Source organism: Rhinopithecus roxellana, chromosome 16 (genome assembly GCF_007565055.1).
Source record: "Rhinopithecus roxellana isolate Shanxi Qingling chromosome 16, ASM756505v1, whole genome shotgun sequence".
Classification (NCBI taxonomy): domain Eukaryota; kingdom Metazoa; phylum Chordata; class Mammalia; order Primates; family Cercopithecidae; genus Rhinopithecus; species Rhinopithecus roxellana.
This window is the reverse complement of record NC_044564.1, coordinates 9,342,327-9,354,338: the sequence shown is the minus strand read 5'-3', so window position 1 is coordinate 9,354,338 and position 12,012 is coordinate 9,342,327. Positions and strand designations below refer to the sequence as shown.

The 12,012-nt window shown below is 49.2% G+C and overlaps 1 protein-coding gene across 2 annotated transcripts in view; it reads left to right on the top strand.

Moving 5' to 3' along the window:
- Positions 1-12,012, top strand: part of RABL6 (RAB, member RAS oncogene family like 6) — a 32,001-nt gene that overhangs the window by 1,451 nt on the left and 18,538 nt on the right. The window lies entirely within an intron of this gene.

Sequence of the window (12,012 nt, the reverse complement as noted above, 5' to 3'; positions counted from 1 at the left end):
GTCTGGCCTGTGAGCAAGAGGAAGCTGCAGACCACTTGGGCCGCCCTCACCCTGACAACTTCAGCAGTAAGCAAGATGAAACAACTTCTTAAAGATAAGTCTGAGCATCTAGGTATGAAAGTTGGTGTCCGGGCCGGGCACGGTGGCTCATACCTGTAATCCCAGCACTTTGGGAGGCCGAGGCGGGCGGATCACGAGGTCAGGAGTTCGAGACCAGCTTAGCCGACATAGTGAAACCCCGTCTCTACTAAAAATACAAAAAAAAAAATTTAAAAAAATAAGTTGGTGTCCGAACCAGGGGCCGTATGGGCCTTTCTTATACTCTAGAGCATACGAAGACAAAGGAGATTTTGATGAAGTTCAAATTGGAGTCAGAGTGCTCATCGGAAAGAAAGCGCAGCTAACACGTTTAGGAACAGAAATGGATTATGTTGAAGACAAATTATCCATTGTGTTTGTGTTCAGTAACCCAAGCATCAAAGGAACTTGTGGCTGGGGAGAAGGCTTGACTATTTGCAATCTCAGGATTCCTCTGGCCGGAGCTCCCGGACTCCTGTGGAAGCCTGGGGGCCCGCTGAAGAAGTCACGTGACTGGAACCTGCTTAGTGCTCTGCTGTCTGGTAAGGAAAATAAAGCGGCACATTTTCAATAAAAATAAAAGCTCATTTTAAATGTGTTATAATTGAAACTTTGTATCTGGCATTCGGAGAAGAGAATATTGAGTTAAAATACTGAGTTTAAGCAAGTCTTTAGACTCTGCATTTGGATCCTTTATTTAATTTTATTGCTTGTAATATTGGCTAAGCTCAGTATTAGTCCCTGGGAAATTAGGCGTGGACCCGGAAACTGTTCACCTTCTGAAAAGGCTCCCCAAGGGTCCTGGGCGAGGTCCACCTTACACACCAGGACCACCCCTGCGTGGTCCTGGGCGAGTGTGACTAAAAAGGGCAATGGGGTCCTTCCAGAGGAGAAAAGCCAGTCTCCAGTACTTGGAGAACAGGTTATGATCTCCTAGAACTGAATGAAAGGTGGTGAGACTGAGAGAAATTTGGATTTGTACCTAAATTACATTTTAGAAAGATGTCGTCTTTATAGTTGAATAACATGCAGTTTTAAAACTTTTGAGTTTCTGTGTTAGAAAGTTTCTAGTATTTCTTTTCTTCCCTTTTTTTTTTTTTGAGATGGAGTCTCGCTCTGTCGCCCAGGCTGGAGTGCGGTGGTGTGATCTCGGCTCACTGCGAGCTCTCCTTCCCGGGTTCACACCATTCTCCTGCCTCAGCCTCCTGAGTAGCTGGGACTACAGGTGCCCACCACCACACCCGGCTAATTTTTTGTATTTTTAATAGAGACGGGGTTTCACCGTGTTAGCCAGGATGGTCTCTATCTCCTGACCCCCTGACCTCGTGATCCTCCCGCCTCGGCCTCCCAAAGTGCTGGGATTATAGGCGTGAGTCACTGTGCCTGGCCTTCTAGTATTTATTTTCTCAAATATTTTACAGAGGGTAACAGACCAGCAGTGTGAGCAAGACAGAGTTGAGGGTTTTGGGGGTGAGCGTTTCCAGGAACTGCTGCCGGTTTCCAGGAGTCTGGGCCCTCCTCCTGGGCCCTGCATTTGCTCAGAGTCACTAGCGGCCTGGCAGAGGCCCAGGACACCCATCGGTTTTAGAATGAAAATGCGAATGAGACATTGGGCTATAGTTGATTAAAAAAAAAAAAAAGTCAAACTCTGTCAAATATTTGAAGAGATTTATTTTTGAGCCGAATATGAGTGACCATGGCCCATGACATGGCCCTCAGGCGACTCTGAGGACGTGCCCACGTTGGAGGGCACAGCTTGGTTTTATACATTTTAGATGTGAGACATTAATCAAATACATTTAAAATATACATTGATTTGGTCCACAAAGGCGGGACAACTTGAAGTGGGAGCTTCCAGGTCAGAGGTAGGTTTAAAAAAAATTTTTTTTGCCAGTGGCTCATGCCTGTAATTTCAGCACATTGGGAGGCCGAGGCAGGTGTACTACCTGAGGTCAGGAGTTCAAGACCAGCCTGGCCAACATGTCGAAACCGCGTCTCTACTAAAACTATAAAAATTAACCGAGTGTGATGGTAGGTGCCTGTAATCCCAGCTACTCAGGAGGCTGAGGCGGGAAAATCACTTGAGCCCAAGAGGCGGAGGTTATAGCAAGCCGATATTGCACCACGGCACTCCAGTCTGGGTGACAGAGTCAGACCCTGTCTCAAAAAAAAAAAAAAAATTTGCACCGCCACACCCAGCTAATTTTGGTATTTTTCAGAGAGACAGGGTTTCACCACGTTGCCCAGCTGGGCTCAAACCCCTCTGCTCAAGCAATCTGAACCCCCTGGCCTCCCAAAGTGCTGGGATTACAAGTGTGAGCCACTGCGCCCAGCCAGATTATGTTTCTTATCAGACTTACAGTCAGCGTTGATGTTAAATGCTGGTGAGCTTTTCCTGAATTCTAGAAGGGAGGAGGCCATAATGAGGCATGTCTGACTCCCCTCTTCCCATAATGGCCTGAACCAGTCTTTCAGATGAAATTTGGACGGCCCTGGCCTAGAAGAGGAAGTCCATTCAGATGGTTGGCAGGCCTTGGGATTTTAATTTTGGTTTACACAATTTTGAAATTATTTGCATATAAAATTATTTGGAAAATTATTTGAAATTATTTGGAAGAAAGATTGTTGCCTGAATTGGTCTGTCCCTTTCTACTGTGATTGGACACAAAATATCAGCTTATTTGGTGCCGAATTTTTCTGTGGCGTTGCTCCTGAGTTGAGCATTATTGCGCAGCTCTGATACCGGCCGGGCCCAGGAACTCGAAAGCCAGAGTCCTCTCCAAGTAGACATTGGTGCGAATTTAGAAATGGGACTTAGCAGGCCGAGCGCGGTGGCTCACACCTGTAATCCCAGCACTTTGGGAGGCTGAGGCAGGCGGATTACATGAAGTCAGGAGTTCAAGACCAGCCTGGCCAACATGGTGAAACTCATCTCTACTAAAAATGCAAAATTAGCCGGGCGTGGTGGCGCATGCCTATAATCTCCAGCTACTCGGGAGACTGAGGCAGGAGAATCACTTGAACCCGGGAGGCGGAGGTTGCCGCAAGCGAAGATTGCACCACTGCACTCTGGCCTGGGCGACAGAGTGAGACTTCGTCTTAAAAAACAAAAAGAAAAAAAGAAAAGTTTATATGAATATCCAGTCAAAACCAACAAGGAAGGTATTACCCTTGAAATGTTATCTATACGAATTTCCAAGGAGACCACAGGACTGTAGACAGTCTTGGAATGTCCTCAGAAGGCTCTGTCATTGATCAGGTAACAGAGTAAAAACCCCAGCATCCTTTCTTTCAAATGGGAGTAGGAAAGACAGAGAGACAGAAGCTGTTCAAACTTTGTCTTCTTTAATTGTGGCTTGTGGTCACCTCTGCGTCCTCAGAAGCTGCCTCACCCTCCAAAGCCTTCCCGGCTTCTGCCACTACCTCATCCTCCAAAGCCTCCTCTAGCTCCATCACCACCTTTGCCCTTAGGTTTGGCCTAGTCCAAGTTACTTTGCTTCCCTCAATTTCACCATCTTCCGTGGCCTCCTTGGCAGGTTTGGCATCCTCCTCACTGTTGACATTTATAGAGCCAAAGCCTTTGGATCATCCGGTTTCCTAGTCGTTGACTACCCTTGCCCAACAAAGCTGTCGAATGACTGAAGTCTCTTCAGTGGTGTCGTCAGACCTTTGACAGACAGTTTTAGACGGCCGGCTTCTGGCAATAGGTGATCCTTGCAACTCCAGCCTGTTTGCTCTGCCCCCAATTTCCCTTTTATTATAGGAATTTAAAGCTGCTTTATCATCTTCAAATGAAGCAAACTCTGTCAATGCATGCACACCCTTTAGATTTGCCTTTTTGGTTCTGAGGCATTTTCATAAAAGCTGCCTTCTCAGATACTTCCTGAAGAGTGTCTTCTGTTGCACTGTAGGAGAGGTTGCTTAAACCAGAGTTTTTGATTCACCACTCCAAGTGCTGTTCTTTCCATCACTGTAGAGTCTCGATTCTGACCTTTCTCTCCATCACAGCGCAGGGAAATAGATCGGCCATCAATCTCTGTTCCCTGAGTTTCTTTAGAAGTTTTCTCTGCATCACCTTCTGTCTTAACCTCCATATAAGCAGCCCCTTTACACTTCCCATCCTTGCTAACTAATCTGATCTCCACAGCATCTTCAAACACTTCTTTTTTTTTTTTTTTTTTTGAGATGGAGTCTCGCTCTGTCGCCCAGGCTGCAGTGCAGTGGCGCGATCTCAGCTCCGCCTTCCAGGTTCACGCCATTCTCCTGCCTCAGCCTCCTGAGTAGCTGGGACTACAGGCGCCTGCCACCACGCCCAGCTAATTTTTTGTGTTTTTAGTAGAGACGGGGTTTCACCATGTTGGCCAGGCTTGTGATCCGCCCACTTAGGCCTCCCAAAGTGCTGGGATTCCAGGCGTGAGCCACTGGGCCTGGCCCGTGGATACTAGTTTCTAACTCAGGACAGACTTGTTAAAGTGGAGGTTTCCAACAGAGATTGAAAGGTGCTCCAGCCTGGCCACATGGTGAAATCCCGTCTCTACTAAAAATACAAAAAGTAGCCAGGTGGTAGTGGTAACCGCCTGTAATCCCAGCTACTCAGGAGGCTAAGGCAGGAGAATCACTTGAGCCTGGGAGGTGAAGGTTGCAGTGAGCCAAGATCGTGCCGCTGCACTCCAACCTGGGCGAGAGAGTGAGACCCTGTCTCAAAAAAAAAAAAAAGACGCGGTTGATTCTATGCTTTGCACTTTCCACTTTCTGTTTCTTGGCTTCAGAAGCTGCTGTTTGGTCATTTCCTTCATTTTCCGGGTGCTTCTTTGACAGACACTTCCTTCTCTTCGTCATCTTCATCACTTCATCCAATTCATCATCGTCACCCTCGTCCTTGTCCTCATCGTCCTCTTCGTCTTCATTCTCAGCCATCCTCCTGGCTTTCACAAGAACAGCTTTCGTAGAAGCTTTTCTTTCCTTTGGCTGCTGCTGTCTCCATAACTGCTGCTTCAGAGCCATCTTCCTCAGCATCATCCTCATCGTCCTCGTTGTCATCCCCTGAGGCAGGGGCACCCGCTGCTGCCTTCATCACTGCTGGTTCAGAGTCATCCTCCTCCTCATCGCTGTCTTCCTTCTTGGTGTTCTTGCTGTTCTTTGCCCCCTCGGCTGGGGTGCCCCCTTCTTGCCAGGAGCTGCTGCCAATGCTTTGCCTGGTATGGCTTCCTTCTTGCCAGGTGTGGCGACTGCTCTGCCTGGAGTGACAGTTGCTTTCTTGGTGGGTGTGGCACCTGCAGCCTTTTTGTTGGGGAAACTGCCACCTTCTTGGCTGGGGTTGCAGCAGCCTTCTTGCCTTTCTCCTGAGGTGTGACAGCCTCTTCTCCACAGCCATCATCTTCTTCATCTTCTGACATTTCCTCATCTTCACTTCCTCCTTCTGCCTCCTTTGGGGGAGCAGCCATTTTCTTGAGGTCACCTTGGTTTTTACCTGCCTCGCCACCAAGTAGTCTGAAGCGGCTGAGGATAGGAAATCTTTGCAGGGTGCAGAGTGGGAGAGAAGCAGGGCATGGCTATACCAGCTGCAGCACAGGCTGTCAGGGTGGGGAGGCGGCCGGGCCCTTGTAGTGGGCCCCGTAGGAGATGTGCTGGCACCGTGGGAGGGCCTGCTTAGGAGTTAAACCTTTGTGCATCTGAGATAAATCATAAGCTTCTCTTGGTATGGAAATGTAAGAAAATGACTCCATATTTTGCAGGAAAGTGAAGGAGTCAAATTGAATCAGGGTAAGAAGGGCTCAGGGCCTCAAATCGAGCTCTGTGTTTTCTGCAGGGTATTTTCTAAAAGAGGCTTAGGACAGAGATTGTGCTCACATCCCATTTAGTAAAAGAGGAGGTTTACCATGAGGTTAAGTACAGGGCTTCTTAGCGTTTCTTAGATGAATCCTAAAGGTTTTCCAGGTGAATCACTTAGTCAGCTTATTTCAGCCAACATTTAAGATTCTGAAATTAAGCAGAAAAAAAAGAAAACAAAACCCAAGATCAAGGGACCAGCAGGAGAAAAAAAGGATTCTGAAGTTGATTTGATTTTTTTTTTTTTTTTTTTTGATATAGGGTCTTGCCCTTTCACCCAAACTGGAGTGCAGTGGCACAGTCTTGACTCACTGCAGCCTTCACCCCCCTGGCTCAAGCAATCCTGGCACCTCAGCCTCCCGAGTAGCTGGGACTACAGGTGCACACGACCATGCCTGGCTGAGTTTTGTAATTTTTGTACAGACAGTGTTTCACCACGTTGCCCAGGCTGGTCTCAAACTCCTGGGCCCAAGTGATCCACCTGCCTTGGCCTCCCAAAGTGCTGGAATGACAAGAGAGAGCCACTTGAACCAGCCTAACTTTTTTTTTTTTTTTGAGACGGAGTCTCGCTCTGTGGCCCAGGCTGGAGTGCGGTGGCCGGATCTCAGCTCACTGCAAGCTCCGCCTCCCGGGTTCACGCCATTCTCCTGCCTCAGCCTCCCAAGTAGCTGGGACTACAGGCGCCCGCTACCACGCCTGGCTAATTTTTTTGTATTTTTAGGAGAGACGGGGTTTCACCGTGTTAATCAGGATGGTCTCGATCGCCTGACCTCATGATCCGCCCACCTCGGCCTCCCAAAGTGCTGGGATTACAGGCGTGAACCACCGCGCCCGACCCAGCCTAACTTTTTAACTTAAAAGTAGAGGTTAAGCTGGGCATGGTTCCTCACTCCTGTAATCCCAGCACTTTGGGAGGCCGAGGTGGGTGGTTCACTTGAGGTCAGGAGTCTGAGACCAGTCTGGCTAACAATGGCAAAACCCTATTTCTACTAAAAATAACAGAAATTAGCTGGGTGTGGTGAGCACATGCCTGTAATCCCACCTACTCAGGAGGCTGAGGCAGGAGAATTGCTGGAGCCTGGGAGGTAGACGTTGCAGTGAGCCAAGATTGCGCCACTGCACTCCAGCCTGGGTGACAGTGAGACTCCGTCTCATAAAAAAAGAAAAGGGGGGGGGGGGTTAATTTTTTAAAATAATTAAGCCAGACTATTTTACTTGTTTTATTTCTGATGTTGCAGGATTTCTTGTAATTCGCTTTTTTAAAAAAGAGTTTGTGGCTATATAGTAGGTGTGTATATGGGTAATTAGCTTTTAAAAGGAGTAAATTTCATTTCAAGGGAGAGAAAAGACACTTCATTCTCAAAATCTGAAGATAATAGAAAACAAATGTATGTTAAAATTGATAAAGACGTAAAAGGAAGCAACCTTAAGACTAGTCAAGACTGATGCCCGTAATATGTGCAATTATTATGTCAATTATAAATTAAACATTAATAGAAAAAACCATGAGTAGACAATTTGAAAAAGAAAGAGAATGAAAACCTCTAGAAATGAAAAACATAGTCATTAACAGTTAAATCAGTCAGCAGACAGGAGAAGCAGCACTAACCCAGCTGAAGAGAGGAGCAGTGTCGGGAGGAGATGTACGGCCCAGGGAGGAGGCGACGCCAACCCATGTCCAGTACAAGTTCCAGGAGAAGAGAGCAGGAAAGGAGAAAGGGAAAACTGAGGATTTTCCAGAGTTCATGAAATACAGGAAGCTCCCAAGAAGTCCAGAGTTTAAAAAACATCCACAGCTAGATACATCATTGGAAATTTTCAAAACATTAAAAAGTAAACATCTTCGATGCAACCAGAACAAAAAGACTTCCCTGAGAGGAACATGTGGTGAACTGGTGACCAGCTCACAGCAAATCTGTGGCTGAGGGGGACCGATGGGGGCTGAGGGGGGCCGGCGCGGGCTGTGGGGGGGCCGACGTGGGCTGAGGTCTCTGCCTGATGAGCACTTCAGAGCAACGTGACTGGCTCCATTTCAGCCGAAGCTTGAGGCTCACTGTGCAAAGGCTCTTGTAGAAATAAATACTGAAGGTTATTCTTCAGAGAGGTGGAGTTGAGCTTGAAAGACAGGAGTGGGATTCAAAAAGCAAATAGGGCTGGGTGCTGGCTCACACTTCTAATCCCAGCACCGTGGGAGGCCGAGGCAGGTGGACCACTTGAGGTCAGGAGTTTGAGTCCAGCCTGGCCAACATGCTGAAACCCTGTCTCTTCTGAAAATACAAAACTCAGCTGGGTGTGAGGGCAGGCACCTGTAATCCCAGCTACTCAGGAGGCTGATGCACAAGAATCGCTTGAACCCGGGAGGTAGAAGTTGGAATGAGCTGAGATCGCGCCACTGCACTCCAGCCTGGGCAACAGAGCAAGACTCCATCTCAAAAAAAAAAAAAAAAAAAGCAAAGGTAAACAAAGAAACTGGTAAATATGTGGTGAAAGTGAAATAAGCTTTGGTGGGCCAGGCGTGGTGGCTCACACCTGTAATCCCAACACTTTGGGAGGCCGAGGCAGGTGCATCACGAGGTCAGGAGTTCAAGACCAGCCTGGCCAACATACTGAGAGCCTATCTCTACTAAAAAAATTACAAAAATTAGCCGGGCGTGGTGGCATGTACCTATAGGCTCAGGTAATTGAGAGGCTGAGACAGGAGAATCGCTTGAACCTGGGAGGTGGAGGTTGCAGTGAGCCAAGATTGCATCACTGCACTCCACCTTGGGCAACAGAGTGAGACTTCATCTCAAAAGAAAAGAAAAGCAGTGTTGGTTATGTTAAATCAGTGGTGATCATGATTTATATAGGGAATAGAAAAGAAGAAACTACCAGAAGTAACACAGCCCAGGGTGAAGCTGGACAGTCAAGGCATTGAGATCTCTGTATTATTATTATTATTATTAAGAAAGGAAAGAGATGTGTTAACTTCAGACTTTACTGCAGCAGATGGAGCGTTGAAAATTTAAGGTTACCATTCAAAGTGTAGAAACAGGTTGCAAATCTTCCAAATAAATACCAGGCAGAAAGAATACTTTCTGAAAACCACCTTTTCCTGCTTTAATCAAAGGCATAGAAGGCTGGGGGAGGTGTGAGTGAACCAGAGCAGGAACTAAAAATCATAAAATAACATGGCAGCAGCAGTTGTCAGTAAACAGAACTCACCAGCTCGAAAGAATGTGAGATTCGAGGGATTTTTTTCTTTAATTTGGCTATGTAGTGTATAAGAGATACATCCAAAACAATGGTGTTGAAAGGTTGAAAGTTAGGAGTTGGAAACAAGACACTAGGTAAACATTAACCATAAGAAAGCCGCTCTAGCTATAGTCCTACCTGCCGCAGCTACAGTGATGCTATGCAGAATATACTTCAAGATGAAAGAGAACAGGTGGAAATGTGAAGGGTTACTGCAGACTCAGAGAAATTCTCTGGACCTAAAGGCTCAAGGAACATAGATTAATGTGGACCATCCTCACTGGTGCCATGGCTTATACCTGTAATCCCAGCATTTTGGGAGGCTGAGGCAGGAGGACTGCTTGAGCCCAGGAGGTCGAGACCAGCTTGGACAAAAAGCAAGACCCCGTCTCTCTACGAAAAACATAGTGAAAAAAAACTAGGCCTGGCACGGTGACTGACACCTGTAATCCTAGCACTTTGGGAGGGCAAGGCAGGCAGATTGCCTGAGCTCAGGAGTTCGAGACCAGCCCGGGCAACATGGTGAATCCCCGTCTCTACTAAAATACAAAAAATGAGGCATGACAGCATGTGCCTGTAGTCCCAGCTACTTGGGAGGCTGAGGCGGGAGAATGACTTGAATCCAGGAGGTGGAGGTTGCAGAGAGCCAAGATCACACCACTGCACTCCAGCCTGTGCGACAGAGTGAGATTCCATCTTCAAAAAAAAAAGAAAAAAAAACTAACTGGCAGGTGTCTGTAGTCCAAGCTACTTGGGAGGCTAAGGTGGGAGGATCACTTGAGCCCAGGAGATTGAGGCTGCAGTGAGCTAGGATCGTGCCACTGGTCTGGCTCTAGCCTGGGTGACAGCGAGACCCTGTTTGTAAAAACAATACTTTTTTTTTTTTTTTTTTTTTTTTTTTGAGACAGAGTCTTGCTCTCTTGCCCAGGCTGGCATGCAGTGTTGTAATCTCAGCTCACTGCAACCTCCACCTCCTGGGGTTAAGCAGTTCTCCTGTCTCAGCCTCCTGAGTAGCTGGGATTACAGGTGCCCACCACCATGCCCGGGTAATTTTGTATTTTTAGTAGAGACAGGGTTTCTCCATGTTGGCCAGGCTGGTCTGGAACTCCTGACGTCAGGTGATCGCCCGCCTCGGCCTCCCAAAGTGCTGGGATTAGAGGCGTGAGTCACCGTGCCTGGCCAATTTTTGAAATAGCAAAATTTTTTTTTGAAAAGCAAATAATTTTTGAAAAGCAAAAATCAAAGGAAGGTTTAGAAAATAAAGGGAAAATCTCGCAGCAAAATGACAGGTAATGATATGAAAAAAAATAGAGGCTGAGTGTGAGTGTTGCAGTATTCAAATAATGTAAATTACGAAAAGAGAAAAATATCAATGGAAATTCAAGGAAAAGTGCGGCCAAGAAAGACGTCCTTCGCTAGATGAATGGGTAAACTCCGTGCATCCCGATGGTGGAACATTATTTAGTCCTGAAAAGATGTTCTCAAGCCGTGGAGAGACCTGCAGGAGCCTTAAGTGCGTATCGCTGAGCGAGAGAAATTATTCTGTGCGACCCTAACTCCGACGTTCTGGAGACGCAAAACGGCCCAGATGCCTGGAATGAGCTCCGCACGTTCATGAGAGCAGGTTTCCGGCAGTGGCGTTGGGCGGCTTTGTTCACATGAATTTTTGCGCTTGTGTACCTTGTTCCTTACAAAGAGCATGTGCCAGTTTTACAAAATGAAGGGAGGGGATTTTCTGATGCGTAGGGTTGAGGAGCCAAGACGCCGCGACCCGGGGACGTGAGCGCGTTGGTTCTGGCCGCGGGAAGACGGGCGGTCGCTGGGACGTCTCAGCTCTCCGCGTTGCTAACGCCCCACCCCCAGGAAAGACCGGAGACGGGACCACCGCATGTGGAAGCACCGGAAAGCACAGCCAGTGGGCCGCCGCTCAGGCCGCGGGACGGACGTGGATGGCGCCGCCGTTCTCTCGCGGGCCCAGCGAGGCTGTGCGTGCGCGGCCCGGGCAGTCCCTGTTAGCCTGGGCTGCTGCTCATGTGGGGACGGCGGCCGCCAAGCTGAGCCCAGAGCTGTGGGCCGCGCCCGGGTTCCTGCCTCGGGACGGAGGAGGGAGGGCGCCGCTGCCGGTCTCGGGGGGCCCTGACTCCCTCCCGGCTTCGCTGAGCACCTGCGGCTCCGCTTGGGGCTGCTGTGCTCGCCACAGGCTGGGCCGCCGGGCTGGGGGCGCTGCGGGCGGCCTCTGTCTCCAAGTCCTCCGCGGGGGAGGGAGGGGAACAGGGCCCCGCCTTGCGCGGGGCGGGCTCGGCCAGGAGGAGCGCGGAGCCACCTGGCTTCCCCCGGCGTGTGCGGCCGCCACCGTGGCCCTGAGGGCTCCCGGGTCCCCTCTGGTGGCTTTGTCGCAGGGCGGCTGGCACATGAAATCTGACCAGAGGTGTTGCAAGTTGGCACGTTGAGCTACCTAGAATGGGTGAGGAACTGAATAAGCTTCAGGGGAAAAGAAATGATTGTGGAAACAGGTGCCTTGAGTTAGGAGGAGGGAACTGGGCCAGGAGAGAGGAGCCGGGTGGGCCACAGGGACAGCCCAGGGCCCCTCGGAGCTTCGAGGCCAGGCGCCCTCCGTGTTGGGAGGGTGGGGTCCCCCTGACAGAAAACCTGGTGGGGAGTTGCCGGAGTGAGAGGAGCCTGCAGACCTGACCGAAGGGAGCCGGCGGGATACCTGAGACGAGGGGAAGTGGGAGGAGCCTGCAGACCTGCTCCTCGGTTTCCTCTGCTCCCTGCCACCGGCTCCCTTCCCGACACCTTCCCTGGCTCTCCCCTCATGGAAACGTGGAGGACGGCCAGGGCTTCTGCTCTCCCGCGTGCCTGTGGTGGGCT